At 43.3% G+C, this 20702-nt stretch overlaps 1 protein-coding gene across 4 annotated transcripts in view; it reads right to left on the bottom strand.

Moving 5' to 3' along the window:
* Positions 1 to 5314: 5314 nt before the first annotated feature.
* The window catches only part of SMPX (small muscle protein X-linked), a 153086-nt gene continuing 137698 nt past the window's right edge, over positions 5315 to 20702 (bottom strand). For 3 of the 4 annotated variants that reach the window (XM_056558609.1, XM_056558610.1, XM_056558608.1), the window contains exon 5: positions 5315 to 5670. The gene's annotated coding sequence lies outside the window, so the exon portion shown is untranslated. The remainder of the gene's footprint in view (positions 5671 to 20702) is intronic. The other variant, XM_056558607.1, reaches the window with a different exon arrangement.

Below are 20702 nucleotides of genomic sequence, written 5' to 3'. Positions count from 1 at the left end.
TCCTAGCATGCCCAAAGGCTGTCAGGGCATGCTGGAAGCTGTAGTTTTGCAACACCTGGAGGCACCCTGGTTGGGAAACACTGGTGTATGCCCTACAGAGATGTGGGGAACTACAACCCCCAGGAGACTACAGAGGCAGCATGCTGGTGTTATACCACAGACTGAAGACTCCTGAATGACACATGCTGGGAGTTGTAGTCCCTTTTGTGTGTGTATGACAGTATATCCCAGCCAAGGGTGATAATATTAGTCTGCTGTGTATAAGGGGGCTGACCCGGGAATATAGTAGGGGGGGGGGGGGAGAAAAAAATAAATAAATAAAAAGGAGCCACCCCAAACCAGCAAGGCATGTGGCATGCTGGGACTTGTAGTTTTCAGCACAGCAAGAAACAAGAAATAGAGGCAAAGAAAGGACAACAAAGTGGGGATAAAAAGACAACAAAGAACGGAAATAGAGTAGGCTAAACAACAAGAATAGAAATGAAACAAAACAAATAGGGTAAGTCAAAAACGGAAAAACACGTTGACCACCTGAGTACCCCTTTAAGGACCCGGGCATTTTTTGCACATCTGACCACTGTCACTTTAAGCATTAATAACTCTGAGATGCTTTTACTTTTCATTCTGATTCCGGGATTGTTTTTTCGTGACATATTCTACTTTATGTAAAATTTGTCATCATTTGCATCATTTCTTGGTGAAAAATTCCAACATTTTATGAAAAAATTGAAAATGTAGCTTTTTTTTTTTTTTTACTTTGAAGCTCTCTGCTTATAAGGAAAATGGATATTCCAAATAAGTTTGCATTTTTACAAGGGGTAAAAGGAGAGAAATCTTCCTAAAATGTGTAACCCAATTTCTCTCGAGTATGGAAATACCTCATATGTGTATGTAAAGTGCTCTGTGGTTGCACTACAAGGCTCAGAAGGGAAGGAGCGACAATGGGATTTTGGAGAGTGAGTTTTTCTGAAATGGTTTTTGGGGGCATTTCACATTTAGGAAGCCCTATGGTGCCAGAACAGCAAAAAAAAAAAAAAAAAAAAACACATGGCATACTATTTTGGAAACTGAAGGAGATCGGATCCAGCTCAATGCAGGTAAAATCGGGTTTAATCCATAGGACCTATCTGGTGATACATTTTTAAGATGTCAATTCATATGTAGCTTCTTTACAGCCCATGTGCAGGATTGGCATACATCTTCCTAATATGAAACTTAATAACTTATGTCTTTATATTTATTCATTTTTCTCTCATCTCTCCATACATTGGTCATTTATTATTTTCAGACATTATTCTTTTATGTAGTTACAATTATATTTGTATTTACCCATTGTTTTGATACTTGAAGCATATTTCTAATGTTTTTACACTGCCCCTATTTACCTGTAAGGGGTTAATTCCTGCCGGTCACATGACCTGTGACCGGCTGTAATTACCTCACTGCCTATTTAAGCCGACTTGTAACATGCATTTGTTGTATGACTTAGAGCGCTTGCAGCGCTTGAAACGCGTAACTTGTTCCTTCCTTGTCCTATGGATTAAACCCGATTTCACCTGCATTGAGCTGGATCCGATCTCCTTCATTTTCTCATTGGCTGGTGCCGTCCAGCGCCTGGATCCGTGCTCTACTGTCTGGGGCGGGGTGAGCTGGCTTTCACCTTGTTTGCCTTCCTATTTTGGAAACTACACCACTCAAGGAACATAACAAGGGGTACAGTGAGCCTGAACACCCCACAAGTGTTTGATGACTTTTCATTAAAGTTGGATGTGTAAATTATTTAGAATTTTTTTTTTACTAAAATGCTGGCTTTCCCCCAAATTTTACATTTTTACAAGGGATAATAAGAGAAAATGCCCCCCAAAATTTGTAACCCCCATCTCTTCTGAGTATGCAAATACCCCATGTGTGGACATCAGGTGCACTGCGGGCGCAATACAATACTCAGAAGAGAAGGAGTCACATTTGCAAATTTTGCTGAAATGGGGGGGGGGGAGCATGTTGCATGTAGGAAGCGCCTATGATGCCAGAACAGCAAAAATTAACAAAAAAAACACGGCATACTATTTTGGAAACAACACCCCTCAAGGAACGTAACATGGGGTAAAGTGAGCCTTACCACCCCACAAGTGTTTGATAAATGTTCATTAAAGTGGGATGTGATAGGGAAAAATTAGATTTTTCACACTTAAATGCTGGGGTTACCCCAAATTTTTAATTTTCACAAGTGGTATTAGGAGAAAATGTCATTGTAAATTTGTAAATACATTTCTTTGGAGTAAGGACATACCTCATTTCTGGACATAAACATCTCTTCAGGTGCACACTGGTCATGGAAGAGCAGGAGCGCAGTCAGGGGCCTTGAGCTTCTACATAGCTGCCTCTGGAGCCAGAACAGCGGGACCCCCCTCAAGGAGCATTACTTGTGGTAAATTACTAATATGGGGTACAGTGGGATGTAAAATGATAAAACAGGCTAAGTTCCCAGAGCATAGCCAAAACTAAAAAATATGCCCGCCACAAACCCTATGCTCTGAATCATAATTCTGGGAATGTGATGTGTGTGGCCGTCCCTAACCTGTTGCCTCAAATACGCACCTGCTCAGGTGGAGAGAGAGCGCTGTGCATTTGAGGCAACATAAAAAAGTCCCCGATGATAGTGACTCAGTGACCCATTTAAAAAAAAAAAAAAAATACCCCCAAAGGTCTTATCAGGTTTTTATTTTTTTTGATGATACATTTTTTTGGGCAATTTAGTGGTTTATGGGGTTAAAACTTGGAATGTACTCTGGACTTGGTACATTGGGTTCAAATTATGGGAAATTAAAATGAAAAGGGAAAATTTAGTACTCCATGGAAGTGTGATACTCCCTGAAGCAATCCTTAATGCTGAGGCCCGGATGATCGGGGCAAGTGTCACATTGAGTGGTGGTGTCCTTCCCAATCCCCCTCCTGTTACACACTCTGCATTTTTTCTGGGCTCGTCCCTTCTTTCCAGTGTGGAAGACCTCACCTGGAAAGTGTTGGCCTGGGACGATCCTGGCACCTATAACTTCAGTTCCTTGGGAAGTCCGGCCTGCTCTTTCCCGTTCGCCAAAGATCAGGACCTTTAGGAATTCTTCTTGGAACTGAAGGTATGTCTCTGTGTTGCCAGTGCTCTGGTACAGTACAAAAGCATTGTACATGGCAACCTGTACCAAGTAGACCGCAACTTTTTTGTACCATACCCGTGTTTTGCGCATGGCGTTATATGGCTTGAGGATTTGATCAGAGAGATCAACTCCCCCCATATACTGATTGTAGTCCAGAATACAATCGGGCTTGAGGACCGTTGTTGTGGTACCTCGCACAGGGACAGGTGAGCTGCCGTTACCATGAATAGTGGTCAGCATAAGGACATCCCTCTTATCCTTATACCTGACCAGCAACAGGTTTTCATGGGTAAGGGCATGGGACTCACCCTTGGGCATAGGTGTCTTAACAAAATTTAGAGGGAGGCCTCTCTGGTTCTTCCACACGGTCCCACAAGTGGACGTGGATCTGGCGGCAAGGGATGTGAACAGAGGGATGCTGGTATAAAAGTTGTCCACGCAAAGGTGGTAACCCTTATCCAGCAATGGGTGCACAAGGTTCCAAACAATTTTCCCGCTAACACCCAGAGTGGGGGGACATTCTGGGGGTTCAATACGGGAATTTCGTCCCTCATATACTCTAAACTTGTAAGTGTACCCGGAGGTGCTCTCACAAAGTTTATAGAGCTTCACGCCATACCGCTCCCGCTTCGAGGGAATATACTGGCGGAAGATGAGTCTCCCCTTAAATCTGATAAAAGACTCATCTACCGAGAGCTCCATAAGCGGTACGTAGGCCTCCAAAAATTTGGCCCCAAAGTGATCTATGACCGGCCTCACTTTATAAAGCCGGTCATAGGCAGGGGGACATCAGTGTAATGGAGGCATTTCTGAATGGCCTCGAACCGCTTCCGTGCTATGACCATACTGTAAGGCAGGGTATGGTTTAGGACGTCCCGGCTATAATACTGCCTGACTCTGTCTTTTTTGACCAGGCCCATATGCAGCACGAGGCACGAGGCACGAGGGGGGGTGTGGGGGGGTGGCCGGGGAAGTGTGTAGTGTGTGGGTTTGGTGTATATTATGTATAATGGTACAACGGTGTGTGATTATAAGTAATAAATAAATAAAAATGCTGCAGCCAAATGCAGTGCCCTTAACCCTTGAGTACCTATTAGGGGAGGGAAATTTTTTTTTTACTTTTCTTTTAACTCCTGTTAAAACACCTGTTCCTGCAGACAAAACTCACCCTGCACTACAGACACTTTTTCAACCCTGAGGAGCACAGATCTTCACAGAGGGGGTTCCCTGGCTCCTTCTCACAGCTCTGCCCGCTGACTGAACTCGGTGAGTGAGCAGAACTGAGAGAAGGGGACATTAATCCCTCCTCTGCCGGCTGCTATTGGTTGGACACCCTTGTCTCAGGACCCCCCTGGGCATTGTCACGGGATGCCTGCTGAATGATTTCAGCAGGCATCCTGATCCGGTCCCGGCGCGAGGTGGGGATCGAAATTCCCATGGGCGTTCAGGTCCTTAAGTACCAGGGAGCGAGGGCGTACCTATACGCCCTGGGTCCCTAAGTGGTTAAAGGGGTACTACAGAGGAAAAATCTTTTTTTTTTAAATCAACTGGTGCCCGAAAGTTAAACAGATTTGTAAATTACTTCTATTTAAAAATCTTAATCCTTCCAGTACTTATTAGCTGCTGTTTGCTCCCCAGGAATTGGTTTTTCTATCTGGAATTCTTTTCTGTCTGACCACAGAGAAAATTGTGTAGTTCTTTCCAGTCTGACAACAGTGCTCTTTGCTGACACCTCTGTCCATGTCTTGAACTGTCCAGAGCAGAAACAAATTCCTATAGCAGTTGATAAGTACTGGAAGGATTAAGATTTTTAAATAGAAATAATTTACAAATCTGTTTATCTTTCTGGCACGAGTTGATTGAAAAAAATTGTTTTCCACCAGAGTACCCCTTTGAAGAGGCTGTCCAAAATTGATAGAACAGCCTATTTATTACAAAAACAGCACCACACCTATCATCAGGTTGAGAGTGGTATTGCAGCTCAGTTTAATTGAAGTGAATAGAGTCAAGTTGTAATATCATGCACAACCTGGGGACAGTTGTGGTGCTGTTTTGGGAAGAAATTAGCTCTGTTTTATATTCCTGGATAACCCCTTTAACCTTGTTTAATCTATGGTTATCTGAAAACAGTTACATCAGCAGGCCACATTTTGTATGTTTTATTTAACTACATAATGTATATATTGCACTCCTGTATGAAAATCACAGCGGAAAACTAAGATTCTAAGATCATAACATGTAAAATATTTGTTTTAATATTAATTTGAATTTGCGATATGGTTCTTGACACTGTTATTTATTCATTTATAAATATGGACATAGTGGACATTTTAAGGGCTATCATGAATACTACATCAGAAATCTGGCCTATTGAGAAATAATATAAATGTAAAAATAAGTTATTTGCAGCAGTATGGATGTATACAGCATATAGGTAGTATACAGTCTTTTTACAAATATAAAAAATATTCTTCAATCTTCCACATCTTTGCTCATTACTTAAGGAGCTCTTCTTCACCTACAAATGAAACAATAACATGTTAATATGCAGAAAATAAACATAGCAGCATTTTATTCTACACTATAAAGCAACAAATTCCTATAAACATTCACTATACTGTTATTAGATTGCTTTAATGTAAGATAAATGATCCAATTCTGCATACTGTATTGTTTGCTTATACAATGTGTCATTTTCTGTCTTCAATAGTTCCTTCATCTTGGATTTGATGATATGATTTCAAATTTGATCCATTTGAAATTGACTCGAATTATTAAAAAATAAAAATAAAAAAAGCACACATCTGCTAGGGGTCCCATCACGATTTCCATATTTTTGATGATAAGAATTGTGGAATCAGCAGCAATATTCTTGAAATAAAAAAAACACTAGGACCCCAATGGACCCTATCAGTCAACAGGGACTGTCAGAGACATTTTGAAACCATTTTTACCTGACACACTACAGATGTGAAGAATTCATTATGATCAGCAATTCACTGCATTTAAACCATACCTCTCAGATCCTACAAAAAAAAAATGCTACTCAGTACCTACTTTTGACCATGTACATCTGCTTTTTTTTTGCCTCTATCACCTATATTTATTATAAAAATACCTCTTTTCATGAGCCTACAGTGTTAGAAATCCTCTCAGGGGAAGAGGGCATGTTCCTCCCTTGTGGTGGAGGGAGGTGATTGGTGTGTCTGCTCCTGCAGCCGTGAGTCATCTCTTGTCCATGACACATAGACAAGATGATGCTGCTGCAGGACTGGTTGGTGTCCCAGTAGGTATGTAGACCCCTAGTGGTGGGATTTTCAAAAGTCATTTATTAAATATTAAAAAAAAAAATTTAACAACCATATTACAAAAGGTCTTTAACTTTCATCAGTAACAACACATAAACGTTTTTGGGATCTGACAGTAACATAGAAACATAGAATGTGTCGGCAGATAAGAACCATTTGGCCCATCTAGTCTGCCCAATAATCTTAATCCTATGAATAGTCCCTGGTCCTATCTTATATGAAGGATAGCGTTATGCTTATCCCATGCATGTTTAATCTCCTTCACCGTTGTTTCAGCAACCACTTCTGCAGGAAGGCTATTGCATGCATCCACTACTCTCTCAGTAAAGTAATACTTCCTGATATTACTTTTAAACCTTTGCCCCTCTAATTTAAAACTATGTCCTCTTGTGGTAGTTTTTCTTCTTTTAAATATTCTCTCCTCCTTTACCGTGTTGATTCCCTTTATGTGTTTAAAACTTTCTATCATATCCCCTATGTCTCGTCTTTCTTCTATACAAGTTAAGGTCCTTTAACCTTTCCTCGTAAGTTTTATCCTGCAATCCATGTACTAGTTTAGTAACTCTTCTCTGAACTCTCTCCAGAGTATCTATATCCTTTTGGAGATATGGCCTCCAGTACTGCGCACAATACTCCAAGTGAGGTCTCACCAGTGTTCTGTACTAATGCATGAGCACTTCTCTCTTTCTACTGCTTATACCTCTCCCTATACATCCAAGCATTTTGCTAGCGATTCCTGCTGCTCTATTACATTGTCTTCCTACCTTTAAGTCTTCTGAAATAATTTCTCCTAAATCCCTTTCCTCAGATACTGAGGTCAGGACTGTGTTAAATACTCTATATTCTGCCCGAGGGTTTTTACGCCCCAGGTGCATTATCTTGCACTTATCCACATTAAATTTCAGTTGCCAGAGTTCTGACCATTCTTCTAGTTTTCCTAAATCCTTTTCCATTTGGCGGATCCCTCCAGGAATATCAACACTGTTACATATCTTTGTGTCATCACCCAAAAGACATACCTCACCAACATGCTGGCAGTCTGAATACATTTAGTGTATACAGATCTGCCGGAAGACCAAAATTAATCTGTCAAGTCTATTTGGTCAGTATTCTTGTTTGTACGTGGACCTTACAACAGTCCTTATGTTATGTGACCTAAGTACATCTTGATTATGTGGCTTGCTGTGGCAGATAAGAATGTCCTTCACAAGGGCAGGATGTTCATGAAAGTTATGTAATAATATCAGCACATACCGTCCAAAAATGTAAGTGCACTGGATAATGTGTAATGAATGTGTGGCATAACTTGTCTAATACCTACATACCAAACTGGTTGTAGTAATGGAAGCAAATGGTCATTAGTAACAATCACAGGAACAAAGAAACACTTGGACGGGACAATATTAAGGTGACAAATATCATTCCTTGTCACTTTAGTACTCAGTAATTTATACCTGGAATGTCAAACAGTTTGAGGGCGACATTCAGCCTTCTCTGTCTCATAATTTTTTTTTTCTCCATGCCTTTTTGTTTTTAAAGCTAGATCAACAGTGTTTTTGGCTGATTTGTCTGACTAGGAGGTTCCGTGTTTCCCCAAAAATAAGACACTGTCTAATATTTATTTTTCCTCAAGAAGACACACTATGTCTTAGATTTACGGGTGTTTGTTGGGAGTGAGAGAAACCCACAGACTGTTGCTGGTTGGTGCTGGGTGAGAGATACCCACAGTGCTGAGTAAAACGGCAGTCACAGCTTTATTCTTCCCCCTGAGGACCCACAAAGCAGAACTTTTTGTTCCTGAGGAGACTTTTACTTTCACTTTCTGTCTCACTCTATGCCACGGCTGACAACACGAACGGAAGGACCGGGACCTGACAGGGGATGCTGACCTTGTTGGGGGGGCTGCCGGCACCTCTCCAGTCACCTCTGAGATAACTGCTGTCACGATGGTGCAGATGAGAAGGGCTGCCCGTCTTCTTTACCGCTATGCGCCGGTAGGCTTAGCCATGCCTACCATTTTGTCTTATTTTCAGGGTATGGCTTATATTACACCAATGCTAAGAAATTCTGCTACAGATTATTTTATGGGTATGTCTTATTTTCTGGGAAACAGGGTAGTTTGTCTACAATAGATCCTAAGCAAACCAAGCTCCCTAAAAGCAGTGTTTCTCATAGATAATAGAAGCAATCTTACATAGTTTTCCAACAATTCTCTATCAATTTACTTTCCTATTAAATATCATATACATAATTTAATATACATTCTTTCTTTTTAATGCACTTTTCCCTTGTCTTTTTTTATTTTAAAACTTGAAGGGGTATTCCAGACAAATACATCTTATCCCCTAGGATAGGGGATACGATGTCTGATCGCGGTGGGACCCGTCGCTGGGACCCCCTGCGATCTCCGTGCAGCACCAGCATTCTATGCGGGGCTGCATCTCCAGTCTCGGAAACCTCTTTGTTTCCGGAACTGGAGACGTCACACCACACCTCCTCGTGATGTCATGCCACACACCCCTCATGATGTCATGTCTCCAGTCCTAGAAACAAAGAGGTTTCTGAGACTGGAGACACAGCCCCGCATAGAATGCGAGTGCCCCACGGGTATTGTGGGGGGTCCCAGCGGCGGGCCCTCCGCGATCAGACATCTTATCCCCTATCCTTTGGATCCTTTTAAATTGTACGTGTCATTAGCAAAAACATTTTATATAATGTAGATAATAACATTGTATGTGTATTTGTGATATACAATGGTTAAAAAATGTGTATATTTTGCCTGCAGCTATTGCCTGTGTGTCTCTGTGAGAACAAGCAGGGCTCTGTATACTGAGGACAAGCAGGGCTCTGTACACTGAGGACAAGCAGGGCTCTGTACACTGAGGACATGCAGGGCTCTGTACACTGAGGACAAGCCGGGCTCTGTACACTGAAGACAAGCAGGACTCTGTACACTGAGGACAAGCAAGGCTCTGTGCACAAAGGACTCGCAGGGCTCTGTACACTGAGGACAAGAAGGGTTCTGTACACTGAGGACAAGCAGGGCTCTGTACACTGAGGACAAGCAGGGTTCTGTACACTGAGGACAAGCAGGGCTCTGTACATTGAGGACAAGAAGGGTTCTGTACACTGAGGACAAGCAGGGCTCTGTACACTGAGGACAAGCAGGGCTCTGTACATTGAGGACAAGAAGGGTTCTGTACACTGAGGACAAGCAGGGCTCTGTACACTGAGGACAAGCAGGGCTCTGTACACTGAGGACAAGCAGGGCTCTGTACATTGAGGACAAGAAGGGTTCTGTACACTGAGGACAAGCAGGGCTCTGTACACTGAGGACAAGCAGGGCTCTGTGTATTGAGGACAAGCAGGGCTCTGTACACTGAGGACAAGCAGGGCTCTGTACACTGAGAACAAGCAAGGCTCTGTACACTGAGGACAAACAAGGCTCTGTACACTGAGGACAAGCAGGGTTCTGTACACTGAAGACAAGCAGGGCTCTGTACACTGAGGACAAGCAGGGCTCTGTACACTGAGGACAAGCAGGGCTCTGTACACTGAGGACAAGCAGTGCTCTGTGCACTGAAGACAAGCAGGGCTCTGTGCACTGAGGACAAGCAGGGCTCTGTACACTGAGGACAAGCAGGGCTCTGTGCACAAAGGACTCGCCGGGCTCTGTACACTGAGGACAAGCAGGGTTCTGTACACTGAGGACAAGCAGGGCTCTGTACACTGAGGACAAGCAGGGTTCTGTACACTGAGGACAAGCAGGGCTCTGTGTACTGAGGACAAGCAGGGCTCTGTGTACTGAGGACAAGCAGGGCTCTGTGTACTGAGGACAAGCAGGGCTCTGTACACTGAGGACAAGCAGGGCTCTGTGCTCTGAGGACAAGCAGGGCTCTGTACACTGAGGACGAGCAGGGCTCTGTACACTGAGGACAAGCAGGGCTCTGTACACTGAAGACAAGCAGGACTCTGTACACTGAGGACATGAAGGGCTCTGTGCACAAAGGACTCACGGGGCTCTGTACACTGAGGAAAAGCAGGGTTCTGTACACTGAGGACAAGCAGGGCTCTGTGTACTGAGGATAAGCAGGGCTCTGTGCACTGAGGACAAGCAGGGCTCTGCACTGAGGACAAGCAGGGCTCTGTACAGTGAGGACAAGCAGGGCTCTGTACACTGAAGACAAGCAGGGCTCTGTGCACTGAGGACAAGCAGGACTCTGTACACTGAGGACAAGCAGGGCTCTGTACACTGAGGACAAGCAGGGCTCTGTACGCTGAGGCTCTGTGACACGCCCCATGCTCATACAGCAGGATGATTGACAAGCCAGGAGTCTGCAGAGACCTCATTTGTCCTGCACTCACTTCCTGTATTTGGTCTCCTCAGAGAGACAAACATGCAATATCTTTAGGAGCATAATTTTTCATTCAAAATATATACTTCTTTTTATCAATGTATATTACAAAGAACCATATAATGGTATAATCTACATTAACCCCTTAAGGACCTAGGGCGTATGGATACTCCCTGGCTTTCTGGTATTTACGCCCGTGGGAATTTCAGTCCCTACCGCACGCCGGGCGGGGACCGGACCAGGGTGACTGCTGATATCGATCAGCAGGCACCCCGCGCAAATGCCCAGGGGGGGGGTCATCAGACCCCCCCCCATGTTGGCGATCAGCGCAAATTGCAAGTGAATTGATGCAAGTATCGACAAAATTTTACCACTAATATAAAGTAGAATATGTCACGAAAAAACTAACTCGAAATCAGAATTAAAAGTAAAATCATCCCAGAGTTATTAATGCTTAAAGTGACAGTGGTCAGATGTTCAAAAAATGGCCGGGTCCTTAAGGTATAAATGGGCTGGGTCCTTAAGGGGTTAAATAAAAAGTTTTTGGCAAGGACAGGTACACTTTAACCTGTTAAGGTACCTGTACGACCTGGTTCCATTACCGCTGAACACGCTTCATACCCCATGGGTCCCACTGCTATCAGCAGCCAGGACCCAGGGTTAAAGGGGTACTCTGCCCCCAGACATCTTATCCTTTATCCAAGGATAGGGGATAAGATGTCTGATCGCAGGGGTCCCACCGCTGGGGACCCCCGCAACCTCTCCTGCAGCCCCCCGAGTCATCATCTATCCGGAGCTAGGTTTGCTCTGTGGCTGATGACTCACGATACAAGGAGATACAAAGCTCAGCATTGAACAGTGTAAGCAATCGATTTCGAGTGATTGCTTTAAATAGTCCCCTATGGGGACTATAAGAGTGTAAATATAAAAGTAAAAAAAAATTTGAAAAACCCCCTCCCCCAATAAAAACGTAAATTGGCCCATTTTCCCTATTTTACCCCCAAAAAGTGTAAAAAAAATTATTTTATATACATATTTGGTATTGCCGCGTGCGTAAATATCTGAACTATTAAAAGAAAATGTAAATGATCTCATACGGTGAACGGCGGGAACGTTAAAAAAAAAGGCCAAAATAGCTGCTTTTTTATATTTATTTTATTCCCCAAAAAATTTATAAAAAATGTAATACAAGTTTTGTATAAGCAAATATGGTATTAATAAAAAGTACAGCTCACGGCGCAAAAAATGAGCCTTCATACCACCCATTATACGGAAAAATGAAAAAGTTATAGGTCTTCAAAATAGGGGAATTTTAAACGTACTAATTTGGTTAAAAAGTTTGCAATTTTTTTTAAGCGCAACAGTAATAGAAAAGTATATTATCATGGGTATCATTTTAATCGTATTGACCCAGAGAATAAAAAACACACGTCAGTTTTACCATAAATTGTACAGCGTGAAAACAAAACCTTCCAAAATTTGCTAAATTGCGGTTTTCTTTTTAATTTCCCCACACAAATAGTATTTTTTTGGTTGTGCCATACATTTTATGATAAAGTGAGTGATGGCATTACAACGGACAACTGGTTGCGCAAAAAACAAGCCCTCATAGTAGTCTGTGGATGAAAATATAAAAAAAGAGTTTAGATTTTTTGAAGGGGAGGAGGAAAAAACGAAAACGTAAAAATAAAATTGTCTGAGTCCTTAAGGTCCAAATGGGCTGAGTCCTTAAGGGGTTAAAGAGAACTTGTCACCAAACTAAACTTTTAATATATTGTTCCTTATGTAAGTATAGACACTTTGCTATTTACTTGCTGTTAAAATTCTCAACCTTTATATGTTTTTAATGTGATTGAAAAAACAGCCACTAGGTGGCTCTGTCCTGTTCCCTGTGCAAGTCAAACAAGAGGGTTTGCATGGTAATAACCTCTCTGTTGTGCTTAACCTCTCCTGGTTTATCTGAGCAACCCCCCCCCCCTCAAAAAAAATGGTAGGCCTTGTGTGGTATTCCCAGTATACAGTTATTAGTGCCTACTATATGTGATTTAAGGAAAGACAACTAATTCACCATTTAAAGGATTTGTGGAGTGCATTAAGAATGAAGGCTAGTCCTTCTAGTCTGATCCCCCAGAAGAGTGCTTGTAGTACAAATTGCTGCACAGCTAATGCTGGCTATGATGGGTGTTAGAATACACACTGCATTACATCTTTCTGTGTTTTATATCTTGTGGACAGCTGGGTACAAATGCATCTCTTTCTTGAGGAAGAGATAGCACCAGCATGCAACTTACTGAACTAAATTGGTATTCTAACTTAAAACACTTATAACCTATCAACACCATAGGGTACATGTGTCTGAGTGCAGGGGGTCCACTGGGAACCCCCACGATCTTGTGAACAACCTAAGTCTAACCATTGGATAGAGTGGCCACTGCTCTATTGTCTATGGAACTGCTGAAGATAGCCAAATGCTGTCCTTGGCTATCTCTGTTAGCTCCATAGACAATAAATGAAGAAGCTGCCTATAGTCATATTCTAGAAATATTCTAGATATAAAATGGATCTCTGAAACAGCATTTATAGAAAACTATGGACCTGTTCTGCCTACACGTGTCTCATAAAGGTACTTATGCATGCCTTATTACAAGTTGTTCTCTCTTATGTACCAAATGCACCAAATGGGTGTCCAAGGAGTGCACTATAGGTCCATACTGCAGACCCCTACAGCAGTGCATTGTCCAGTGTTTACACTAACATTCTTATTAAAAGGAAAAGGTTGTGTCATATTCTTATTTAGAAGAACATGAGGGGGGGGGGATTTATCTTTGTCTGGGAAAAGTTGCAACATTTTTGTGCAAGCCTCTGTTTGTCGCATACATTTTGTGACTTTGTGTCTCAAAAGCTTTCAGAAGCATGGCACATGGGTTGCTTCCCTGCCTGATGCATTAGAGAGATTTGCACCTCTTAATAAATCAGTGAAGCAGAAAACAGTACACATTAAAGGGGTACTCCAGTGGTGCCAGAAAGTTAAACAGATTTGTAAATTAAAGAAAACTGAATGTAGCCCGGACCTTCTAGGTGAGTAAATGAAAATAAATAATCGTGGATCATGCTTCAATAATAATCAGTAATTTAATAAAGAATATGAGTAAAATTAGGTACTTCTCACAGGGCCCTTGTGAGAAGAACATACATATTAAAAGGCAACCTAACAATATATTTAGGCATAAGATAATTAAAACAATACTACTGGCATAAAATAACAAAAAACTGTACCAAACAAGTATGTTAAAGAATTAGTTTGCTCTTATAGATATTTAGGGTAGATATGTCCCTTTTATATGCAATATCAAACAGTCTGTGGTAATTAAAGATTATGTTACCGATCTTCATAATGGTAACCCAGGCAATGGGTGTTGTTCCCACAATGACTGGGTGTCTGTGGTACGTTAGGTCCTCTGTGCAGCGTTTCCAAACGTAGGCTTGGTCCAGTAGAGTCCGAGTGGGAGCGGTGGCAGTCGCTGACGGCTGAGGTGCTGGCAGGCGCCGAAGATCACAATGGTGCCCGGGGACTGCTGGCGCTGGCGTGCGCTGGAGTTGGTAATTCCTCACCGCTAGCTGGTTGGTAATCAGGACCGTATACTGGATACAGAGGGCTCGCCTCGTGTTGCCGGCGTCTGAATTCAGCTGTGGTCAGAGCCGGGATCGCTGCACCGGGATGGATTTGAATTGCTGGACCGGGTAGGTAACAGAGTAAGAGCACTGATGGTGATACAGTTCATGAGAGGTAACTGGCCCTGAGGTTTGGGCACAGTTCTCCAAAGATAATATTATGCCAGTTGTTGTGCATAAACGACTAAACGCATTTCAGGGTTGTATAATATAACCCTTTCCTCAGTAGTCATAATGGTTGCCATAAATCATCGGTTATTTTATATAGGCACAGATCCCGCCCCTTAACACATTAATGGATAATAGTAAAAAGCATAAATGGATTCAATGGATCGGTTCACTTAGAGAGCAATATTGAGTAAAAGGTGATAAATAAAGAAAAGTCATGTGTGAATTCTGTTGAAAAAATATACCAAAGCATTTTTCCGAGAGAGATGTTTTTTTTTTATTAAAGAGTATTAAATAGATTTAAAAATAAAAATAAATGTGATGTGATAAAGATAAATCACAGATAAAGAAAAATAATATAAATGATATCAATATCAATGAAATAAAAAATTAGAAAGATGACAACGTGTTAGTAACAAATGAGAGTGAGTGAGAAAAGAAAAATAAATAAAATTAAATTAGAATATAATAAAATGAAAAATAAAAATAAAATAAAAATAAGAATAAAAATAGAAATAAAAATAAAATAAAAAATAAAGATAAAAAATAAAAAATTATAAATAAATAATAAATAAATAAAAAATAATAAAAATAAGAATAAAGGGGGGCGTGTCCTGCAGTGCATGGCGGCGGTCGCATAAACCTTGTGCTCCGCTGCAGCCCAGGCCTAATAGCGGCTAAACAGCATTGATCCTGAGCATATCGCTACGGCAATTGTGCCCACCGGTACCTGAACTATCGGGGCACCTGATGATGACCCGGAGGCGAGGGAAAAAGAGCCCACTGAAGCTCACGGCGTTCTTTCCTGCTGCAGAGGCCTCACAAGATGGCGCGGCTCAGTGCGGGTCAGCGTCTCCGGCTACTGGAAGTGCCTCACCAGCGTCTTCATCCTCTCAGACGGGCTGCGCTCTGGAGGCTTCTCCCTCAACTCCTCCGATTCTCCTGACAGGCTGGTCGCCTTCGGTGCAGCAGGACCCGCAGGTACCGTTTTCCCCGATCTCCTCCAAGCCACTGGGAGCGGGGACCCTGCATACTAGAGGCCCAGGAGGCCCTGATGGGAGCTCTCCGTCGGCGCCCCTAACTGAACCTATTATGAGGGGGCTTCTCGCTGAGTTACATACCTCCATTCAGGGTGACATTAAGGCAGCCGTGTCCAATATACAGCATGAGATCTCCTCTCTTGGACACCGCACATCGCACATTGAGAACAAGATGGCGGAACTCACCTCTTCTCATAATGAAGTAGTGGACTTAGCTAATGGCCTGGAGGATGAGGTTGCCGCTCTTCAACTTAAGATAGCTGATATGGAGGACAGGTCTCGCCGAAACAATTTAAGGGTGAGAGGGGTGCCGGAGTCTGTGAAAACGGAGGACCTCAACACCTTCCTAACGGATTATTTTGCATTGTTGCTGCCTCAGGCTTCCACTCTAGATCTGCTAATGGACAGAGTCCACAGGCTCCCTAAGCCCAAAACCCTACCTGCTGCTACACCAAGGGATGTGATTCTGCGCCTTCACTTTTACCATATTAAGGAGCAATTGATGTTGGTGGCGCGCTCCTCACCCTCCCTACCAGATGGGTATTCGGGACTCCAACTTTACACGGATCTTTCTGCTGCCACTCTAGCCAGGAGACGTGAGTTCAGTGCAGGGACTAAAGCTCTCAGAGAAAAAGGGATCCCTTATAAATGGGGATTCCCTGTGAAATTGATTATCACCAATAAGGGGTCCAAACATGTGGTCTCTTCCCCGGAGACCCTTTTGCAACTGTGTGCGGAATGGAACTTGCCTGTTGATCTGACTGCTCAGAGGTCTCTGGACATACCACATGCTGCAAAGATAGCTGAGGAATGGAAGGTTGTCTCCCACCGCAAGAAAAAAATCAAGACATGAACTGTTCCTCTGCCTTTAGACAGGCCTGTCCGACTTGTCTCACTGGCTTGCGACTGGGGTATCCTTCCCCATCTTTTGGGTTACTTATCCTCTTAGTGGTCTGGATACTTTTCCTGAATGTTTAAACATTCGGCCTAACTGCAGTCGAATGTACTTACCTACCCCCATTAAGACCTACCACATGGTCTTTACTACTGCTTGCTCAATTTATTTGTTTTTTGTTGTTCGTTCTGTTTACTTGTTTTCTGTCCCGTTGGTCCTCCATCACTTACTTTCTCTGATAATTGATATGAGAGGCTCCTCTTGCGAGCTGCTAAGTGTAGATGTATCCTCTTCGACGGAAGTACCTGCTCCTTTTCAGTTTACTGTGCTAATGGTTCTGCTTTGCGTTGATGTATACTTTAATTATGGTTATTAAGGTTGTGTCTATGAATGTGCGGGGTCTTAACTCACCGTATAAAAGGTCTCTGGTGTGGAGGGAGGCTAGACGCCTGGCGGCTGATGTCCTCTGTATACAAGAATCCCATTTATTAGCCCTAGATGCCCATAGACTCCAAAATAAGAGATATCCACATATCTATCAAGCGCATGCTGTTCACAAGAAGGGAGGAGTGGCGATTGCATTTAAGAACACCCTGACGGTTACTGTCCAGCACTCTGTGATAGATGATAGAGGTCGTTTTATAATTATTGTGTGCTTACTAAACAATGTTCAATATACCTTAGGCTCCTTATATGCGCCTAATGCGAAACAGTGTACCTTCCTCAGGGCATTCTTGCGCAAATTGGAGTCCTTGAGAAGGGGACACTGCCTACTGCTAGGAGATTTTAATATGACCATGTGGCCTAGTGTAGATTCTACTTCGCCCAGTTTGAAAAAAGAACCCACAGGTTTCTTCACTAGTGTGTCCCAAAATGACCTATATGATGTTTGGCGTATATCCCACCCCACGGAAAGGGACTTCACCTTCTTTTCTCATGTGCATAAGATATACACCAGAATAGATTACGCCCTTACCTCCCACTCTCTCCTATCATTGGTTTCAGAGGCCCAAATTATGCCCATAGAATGGTCGGACCATTCCCCCATAAGCGTAACCATTAAAGAATCGCATAGCACCCGCCCGACTCGTATTTGGAGACTTAACCCACTAATACTCCATAATCCTGAATACTCTGAAGCGACCAAGTTGGCGGTTGATGCCTACTTCCGCATTAATGATACTGGTGATGTCACAGACCCCATGCTTTGGTGTGCGTTTAAGGCTACAATTAGGGGCCACTTTATTAGCCAAACAGCCTATGACAGGAAGCTCCGCCAGACCAAAACACTAGAACTCCAACAGCGCCTTGCGGAATTACATAGGCGCAATAAGACCTCGTACTCTCCATCACTAGTAGGTGAAATTTCTCAGGTTAGTGCTACCCTACACTCCCTCTCTTTACACAGCTATGAGATGGCACTGAGAAGGCTCAAAATGACATGGTATTGGCAGGGTAATAGATCTGGCTCTATACTGGCTAAACAACTTAAAAAACGTCAGGATAAGGGGAGAATCCCCTTCCTTACTAAATCTGATGGTTCTATAGTTACTGACCCTCAAAGTATAGCCAATTGTTTTGCAGATTTTTATAGCAAATTGTACAATCTTCAACATGACATTGCTACTCCACAGCCTGATGAAGCAGTTATCTCTTCTTTTCTGTCCTCTATGTCCCTCCCCTCTCTGTCCGCGGACCAAGCATCTGATCTTTGCTCTCCCTTCTCCACAGAAGAAATTCTTGAATGTGTGCGTTCCCTCAAGCCCTCGAAGTCACCTGGCCCTGATGGTATTACAAATGAATTTTATAAGCGATTTGGCCCTTCCGTAGCTCCCTTTTTGACCAGAGCCTTTAACCGTATTAAGGAGAACGGTGTGCCCCCTAAGGAGATGTTGGATGCTCTGGTCATTACCATACCTAAACCTGGTAAGCCACTGGACTCTACCCTAAATTACAGACCAATCTCTCTCCTAAATAGTGATATTAAATTGTATGCCCTGGCTCTTGCTGCCAGGTTGAATAGGGTTTTGCCGGACCTAATTCACAGGGACCAGGTTGGCTTCGTCAAGGGTCGTCAAACGGTGGATGGTACGAGACGCTTTCTCGACATCATCACAAAAGCGCATTCCGATCGGACGCCTTCTCTCTTGCTATCCCTTGATGCGGAGAAGGCGTTCGATCGAGTGCACTGGGGATATTTGCGAAGTGTGCTGCGTAAGTTTGGTTTTCCCCACTCTTTGGAATCCGCCATTATGGCACTATATACGCTCCCATCTGCTAGAATTTACACGATGGGTACCCTTTCTAATAGTTTCTCACTTAGCAATGGGACAAGACAGGGGTGCCCACTATCCCCCCTTATATTTACCTTAGTTATGGAGCCGCTTGCTCAATCCATCAGGGACTCCCCAGACATTGCGGGCATTCAAATAGGTAAAGTAGACCACAGGATTGGCTTGTTTGCCGACGATGTTATCATTAGTCTCTCCAACCCCCTGAGCTCTTTAGGCCCAGTCATGGACATTATTGATGCCTTTAGTCGAGTTAGCTTTTATAAGATTAACCCCGCAAAGTCGTGTATCTTACCATTGCAGATACCCGCTGAGCAACAGCGAGTACTACAAGCCAAATATCCCTTTCAATGGGTCACTGACCAGATTCCTTACCTAGGCATAGTCCTTACTGCGTTGCCTGATAAGACAATTGCTTCTAATTTTGCTGTTGTGCGGTCCCTGCTTGCCAAAGAAATTGATCACTTCTCCAAGCTTCCTGTCTCATGGGCGGGACGTGTTGCCACTGCTAAGATGATGCTGCTCCCTAAAATTTTATATTTTTTTAGATGCCTGCCGATGATAGTGCCCGCCTCCTTCCTCTCACAACTACAGAGAATGCTCTTACGATTTATTTGGGATGGTAAGCACCCTAGGGTTGGTGCAAATATATTGTATCGCCCTGTGCATGAAGGGGGTATGGGGGTGCCGAACCTCAAAATGTACTATCACGCTGTTCTACTCGATCAGCTTAAAAAATGGTGGTGGCAGGACGCTCCCCCCCTGTGGGTAGATATTGAAGCTGCTGTCCTCAATGTTTCTAATTTTAATAACTTTCTCTGGGCATTGCGCTTTAACCCTACCTTTGCTCCCTCTTCTCCTTTCTCTACTATTGCGGCTGCTATCAGGATGTGGAGTAAGGTGGCGCGAATTAAAAGTCTTTGTCCGCCTAGAGTGAAGGATATCCCTTTAGCGGCTATAGGTGACTATATTTTAGATATAGATTTTAAGCCCTGGATAGATGCGGGCATCCTCACTGTGGCATTGATTAGCGATGCTAATGGGTTGATGCCTTTCACTGATATTGTACGCATGTTCTCTATATCACAGAAAGACTTTTACAAATATTTGAGGCTTAGACATTTTTTGAGATCCCTCCCTTGGGATAGCTCTCGGCCTCGCACTGCGTATGAACATCATTTCCTGTGCAAGGACTCCTTTACTAGGGGTATCTCCCTTGCTTATGTAGCTTTGACTGAGGAGGAGGGGGAAATGGACAGTACGTTTAAGTCCAGATGGGAGGAGGACCTGGCACGCAGATTCACGGCTGAGCAGTGGAGCTTTGTCTTTGACATGCACAAAAAATATTCTAAATGTGTTAATCATTTCGAAGCTTCTAGGAAGCTCCTATATCGATGGTACTACACGCCGGTTCGTCTGGCTAAAATATACCCTACCACCTCCCCAGTGTGTTGGCGATGTAACCGGGAAAGTGGTACCTTGCTACACGTGTGGTGGACTTGCCCGTTAATTGCACCTCTTTGGACCGAAATTAAAAAGTTATTGGACGACCTAGTGGATTGCCCCTTCTCGTGGGGCCCAGAGAGTGCACTACTATTCCTGTCCCTAGAACAAGTTCCCCCGCATTACATGACCATTTTATATCATATTCTGACAGTTGTGAGGGCTCACATTGCTCGGAGGTGGAAGTCGACTGAGGTGCCGGGTCTTCCTGCCATTCTGGCGGAGGTGCATAGTAACCTCGTGTTGGAGGGATTGATAGCGAAGAGGTGTGGGGCTTCTAATAGCCGTATAGCTACTCTGTCCCAGTGGACGGACAGT

This window comes from Hyla sarda, chromosome 2 (genome assembly GCF_029499605.1).
Source record: "Hyla sarda isolate aHylSar1 chromosome 2, aHylSar1.hap1, whole genome shotgun sequence".
NCBI classification, from domain to species: Eukaryota; Metazoa; Chordata; class Amphibia; order Anura; family Hylidae; genus Hyla; species Hyla sarda.
This window is presented reverse-complemented; position numbering and strand designations above follow the sequence as displayed.